Source organism: Lucilia cuprina, chromosome 4, assembly GCF_022045245.1.
Source record: "Lucilia cuprina isolate Lc7/37 chromosome 4, ASM2204524v1, whole genome shotgun sequence".
NCBI classification, from domain to species: domain Eukaryota; kingdom Metazoa; phylum Arthropoda; class Insecta; order Diptera; family Calliphoridae; genus Lucilia; species Lucilia cuprina.
In genome coordinates, this window is record NC_060952.1 from 86,258,542 (window position 1) to 86,264,541 (window position 6,000).

Consider the following 6,000-nt stretch of genomic DNA (forward strand, 5'->3'; position numbering starts at 1 on the left):
TATAATAAAACAACGCCAATTTATATTTATTTTATAAGCAACAAAGACCATGAAATTTTAAATGTGGAAAAAAATTCTACAAACTAAAAAAAACAACTGTAATCATTATAATAAACTCAATTATTTTGTGTTTTTTATTTCGGTAAGCAGTTTTGTTCAAACTATTCAAATCAATTCAATTTTTTACATTAATCCTCTATGAAGCTTTAGTAAAAGAAAGAACTTGCAACTACCATCAAACAAAAAGCCAGACGAAACGTCCCTTTACTCATGGTTTATTACACTTTTTTAGCCTTAAACTCATATTTCATACACGACACTTGCATTTCGTGTCCATCATAAAAACACGCACCAACATGCAAAAAAACTCCAAGAAAATACTTCAGTTTTGAAAGATCAACTTTTCAAAATTTGTGTTTTTGTAAATTCCCCCAATTCAAAAAAAAAAAAAAAAGCAAAGAAAAAACACAAGCAAGAAAGTAAATTGAAGAAGGAAGGCAGTTTTAGTTGTAAGACAGTGAAGAGAGTGGAATGCTACCCATGCAGGCGAACCAACATTGAAATCCATGAATAGTAAATTGTTGTATTTGGTTCGTGTACTTGTTCAATGTTGCCATTAAGCCCTCAGGGCGCTCTCAACAATTGTTACTGCTGCTGTTGTTGTTCATAATGATCATCATCATAGTCATCCTCATTCTCGTGTTCATAGTCCGTCAGTTTGTCTGTCTGACTGATATTTTTTTGTTCTCTTCCGTTAGTGTGTGTCGTTTGTTTGATGCTTTGCCATCATTCTAAAAATCATCATCATTTACAATTTACGTATGCAGTGTGTTGTCTGTCTCTGTGTGTTTGTGTTTGATGAGTCCGAATATTGTTTTGTTACAAATATACGATCAAATAAAACACACTTATTTACTTACATTCAAACAAGCAAGCATGCATACAACATGCGGTAAGTAGTTTCAGACAGCACGGAAAAAGAGTGCATTCATTTATAGTGATTTAAAAATGATTTATTATAGAAGTTGTTCAGGATCTATTAAACTATGCTTTTTATACTGAGCTACAAGTAATTCACTTCGAAGAACAAGATTATATAATATATAGGCTAGACTATAGACAGGGCCATGTATTAGAGCATGCACTAGTCTATGGACCAGACTATACACTAGACTACAGACTTGACTATGGACTAGACTATACACTAGACTATACACTAGACTATAGACTCGACTATAGACTAGACTATAGACTAGACTGTAGATTATACTATAGACTAGAATATAGACTAGACTATAGACTAGACTATAGACTAAACTATAGATTCGACTATAGACTAGACTATAGACTAGACTATAGAATAGACTATAGACTAGACTATAGACTAGACTATAGACTAGACTATAGACTAGACAATAGACTAGACTATAGATTAAACTATAGACTAGACTATAGAGTAGACTATAGACTAGACTATAGAATAGAATATAGACTAGACTATAGAGTAGACTATAGATTAGACTATAGACTAAACTACAGATTCGACTATAGACTAGACAATAGACTAGACAATAGACAATAGACTAGACTATAGATTAAACTATAGACTAGACTATAGAGTAGACTATAGACTAGACTATAGAATAGAATATAGACTAGACTATAGACTAGACTATAGACTAGACTATAGACAAGACTACAGACTAGACCATAGACTAGACTACAGACTAGACTATAGACTAGACTATAGACTAGACTATAGACTAGACTATAGACTAGACTATAGACTAGACTATAGACTAGACTATAGACTAGACTATAGACTAGACTATAGACTAGACTATAGACTAGACTATAGACTAGACTATAGACTAGACTATAGACTAGACTATAGACTAGACTATAGACTAGACTATAGACTAGACTATAGACTAGATTATAAACTAGACCATAGACCATAGACTTTAATTAGTTTGTTTGTTCTAAATAATGTCCTGGTTGGCTTAAAAGGAATTACTAGCTTAACAACATATTATAAATTAATTGTTTTCTTAATCCCTCAAGTAACCTACTTTAGTTACGTGTGTCCAAGCTATGTTATTTTAAACCTTGATCTTCTTATTTAAACATTTGCTTAAACAAAATCTCTCCTTAAAGAGAACATTATTTAAACGCACTGTTGCAGTTAATGCAAAAAACTGCAAATATGTACAATATAAAAAGGAAAAATCGCATGTGTTATGAGCTAAAAGAAATGCCAAAGCGAGGAGTAAAACAACAACAAGAGTATTAACAACAACAGCAGGCAGCGAAAAAAAGTACGTATTATAAGTATGCTTCTTATAGTGGCGGCTTACATTCTTAAACATTCCTTAAGTCAAATGTGAACTTCTATGCAACCATCCATCCGTCCATCCATGCATTGAGTCAATCTGTCAGTTTGGTAAAACTTAGTTTTTTTGTTGTATGCATTGTTTTTGTTGGCGAATTTTTCAGCTTTCTTTGCAATAGTTTTCATACCAAATGGAAACAAACAAACAGCAGCAATATCAGCAATAGCAGCAACATTAAAATGAGTACAACATAAACTTGTTTTTAGCAAAGGAATTTTTATGAGAAACTACAATCTCTTTAGTAAAAATGAAAAAAAAACGAATAAAAACTCTTTGACAAAACTCATTTTAAGTGCATTTATGGTTGGTTAAACTGTTACATATACGTTCTTTATGTTGTTTTTACAACAAAAATGGAAGTTTTGTTGAATTCTCTTTAGTTTTATTTAGAAAATTCACCTTTCTCACTGAGTTGTAAATGTAACACTCCCTGGCTCTACATTTTCAAAAGGAGTTTGCAAAATATAACAATTTTTTGTATGAATGTATTGAAACTTGTTGTGTTTGTGTCTGATCAATATTGTATTGGTTTGGCCTGTGGGTATGATTACAGGTTTTTTTCAAGAGGTGAAATTTTCTGCCTTTACCATGTAATAAATCTTGAATTTTATGTCGTAAATATTGTTCAGCAGCAACAAAATAAAAAGAGTAAAATATATTTTATTTTCTCTTTAACCAGCATATTTACAAAAATATTTCTGTTGATTTTAGTTGCTCGTTTTATTTAAAACATAACAGGTTGTGTTGCGAAATTATGGCCTGAAACAATTAGAATTGTTTATGCTCTTAACATGGCCATTTGCTAGTTACGAACTATTTTTTATTCTTGTTTTGTTAAGTTTTTAGGAAAATGTGTAAGAGGTGCTGAATTGTTAGTTGAATGGTTTAGAATTACTAAAAAGAAAAATTTGAGGGAAAAAAATATCAAATATATTTAGTTTGAATGAAATTTTTTCATATAATACATCAAAAGAATGTTTGTGTTCTAAGTCTTTCGTTTTTGGTAAGATATTTGTTGGATTGGATTCGTATATGTAGTTGGAAATGGTATGAAATTGCTAATACTATACTCTAGTCTAGTTTATAGTCTAGTCTATAGTCTAGTCTATAGTCTAGTCTATAGTCTAGTCTATAGTCTAGTCTATAGTCTAGTCTATAGTCTAGTCTATAGTCTAGAGTCTATAGTCTAGTCTATAGTCTAGTCTATAGTCTAGTCTATAGTCTAGTCTATAGTCTAGTCTATAGTCTAGTCTATAGTCTAGTCTATAGTCTAGTCTATAGTCTAGTCTATAGTCTAGTCTATAGTCTAGTCTATAGTCTAGTCTATAGTCTAGTCTATAGTCTAGTCTATAGTCTAGTCTATAGTCTAGTCTATAGTCTAGTCTATAGTCTAGTCTATAGTCTAGTCTATAGTCTAGTCTATAGTCTAGTCTATAGTCTAGTCTATAGTCTAGTCTATAGTCTAGTCTATAGTCTAGTCTATAGTCTAGTCTATAGTCTAGTCTATAGTCTAGTCTATAGTCTAGTCTATAGTCTAGTCTATAGTCTAGTCTATAGTCTAGTCTATAGTCTAGTCTATAATCTAGTATATAGTCTAGTCTATAGTCTATTCTATAGTCTAGTCTATAGTCTAGTCTATAGTCTAGTCTAAAGTCTAGTCTATAGTCTAGTCTATAGTCTAGTCTATAGTCTAGTCTATAGTCTAGTCTATAGTCTAGTCTATAGTCTAGTCTATAGTCTAGTCTATAGTCTAGTCTATAGTCTAGTCTATAGTCTAGTCTATAGTCTAGTCTATAGTCTATTCTATAGTCTAGTCTATAGTCTAGTCTAAAGTCTAGTCTATAGTCTAGTCTATAGTCTAGTCTATAGTCTAGTCTAAAGTCTAGTCTATAGTCTAGTCTATAGTCTAGTCTATAGTCTAGTCTATAGTCTAGTCTATAGTCTAGTCTATAGTCTAGTCTATAGTCTAGTCTATAGTCTAGTCTATAGTCTAGTCTATAGTCTAGTCTATAGTCTAGTCTATAGTCTAGTCTATAGTCTAGTCTATAGTCTAGTCTATAGTCTAGTCTATAGTCTAGTCTATAGTCTAGTCTATAGTCTAGTCTATAGTCTAGTCTATAGTCTAGTCTATAGTCTAGTCTATAGTCTAGTCTATAGTCTAGTCTATAGTCTAGTCTATAGTCTAGTCTATAGTCTAGTCTATAGTCTAGTCTATAGTCTAGTCTATAGTCTAGTCTATAGTCTAGTCTATAGTCTAGTCTATAGTCTAGTCTTAGTCTAGTCTATAGTCTAGTCTATAGTCTAGTCTATAGTCTAGTCTATAGTCTAGTCTATAGTCTAGTCTATAGTCTAGTCTATAGTCTAGTCTATAGTCTAGTCTATAGTCTAGTCTATAGTCTAGTCTATAGTCTAGTCTATAGTCTAGTCTATAGTCTAGTCTATGGTCTAGTCTATAGTCTAGTCTATAGTCTAGTCTATAGTCTAGTCTATAGTCTATAGTCTAGTCTATAGTCTAGTCTATAGTCTAGTCTATAGTCTAGTCTATAGTCTATAGTCTAGTCTATAGTCTAGTCTATAGTATAGTCTATAGTCTAGTCTATAGTCTAGTCTATAGTCTAGTCTATAGTCTAGTCTATAGTCTAGTCTATAGTCTAGTCTATAGTCTAGTCTATAGTATAGTCTATAGTCTAGTCTATAGTCTAGCCTATAGTATAGTCTATAGTCTAGTCGATAGTCTAGTCTATAGTCTAGTCTATAGTCTAGTCTATAGTCTAGTCTATAGTCCAGTCTATAGTCTAGTCTATAGTCTAGTCTATATTCTAGTCTATAGTCTAGTCTATAGTCTAGTCTATAGTCTAGTCTAGAGTCTAGACTATAGTCTAGTCTTTAGTCTAGTCTATAGTCTAGTCTATAGTCTAGTCTATAGTCTAGTATATAGTGTAGTCTATAGTCTAGTCTAGTTTATAATCTATTCTATAGCCTAGCCTATTGTCTCATCTATAGTCTAGTCTATAGTGTAGACTTTAGTCTAGACTATAGTCTTTAGTCTAGATTACAGTCTATATTCCAGACTAGTCCAGACTACAGACTATAGAAGAGTCTAGAGTTTATATTCCAGAATCTATTCTTAATTTTATACCATAGTCTATAGTCCAGACTATGGTTAATTTGCCAGACCATAGTTGACGGTACAGACCGCAGTTAATAATCGAGGCTATATCCTTCAGTCCCGACTGTAGTTTATATTCCAAACTTTATAGTATATTTCTGACGATAGTCCTGTTTATAATACACACAACAGTCCAGAGTCTATATCTTTATCAATAATTCTGTGTGGCTTATTTTCGTGTTCGTTTCTTAAGTCTTTTGTTTCAACGGCAATATTTTCCATTTATGATTTTACTTAACCACGATTTATCACCAGCAATTAAAAAAAAATATGTTTGAAGTACTTCTCTTCTCCACCACCAACATGTGTGTTGAGTTAACTCTTATCTCATACTCACCATAAGCTCACAACATGTTTGTTGCTTAAGTCTTTTGTTTAGCTCAAGTAAACTAATGAACAAATCTCTTGATTTCTTATATTTAAAAGAGTAACTAGTGT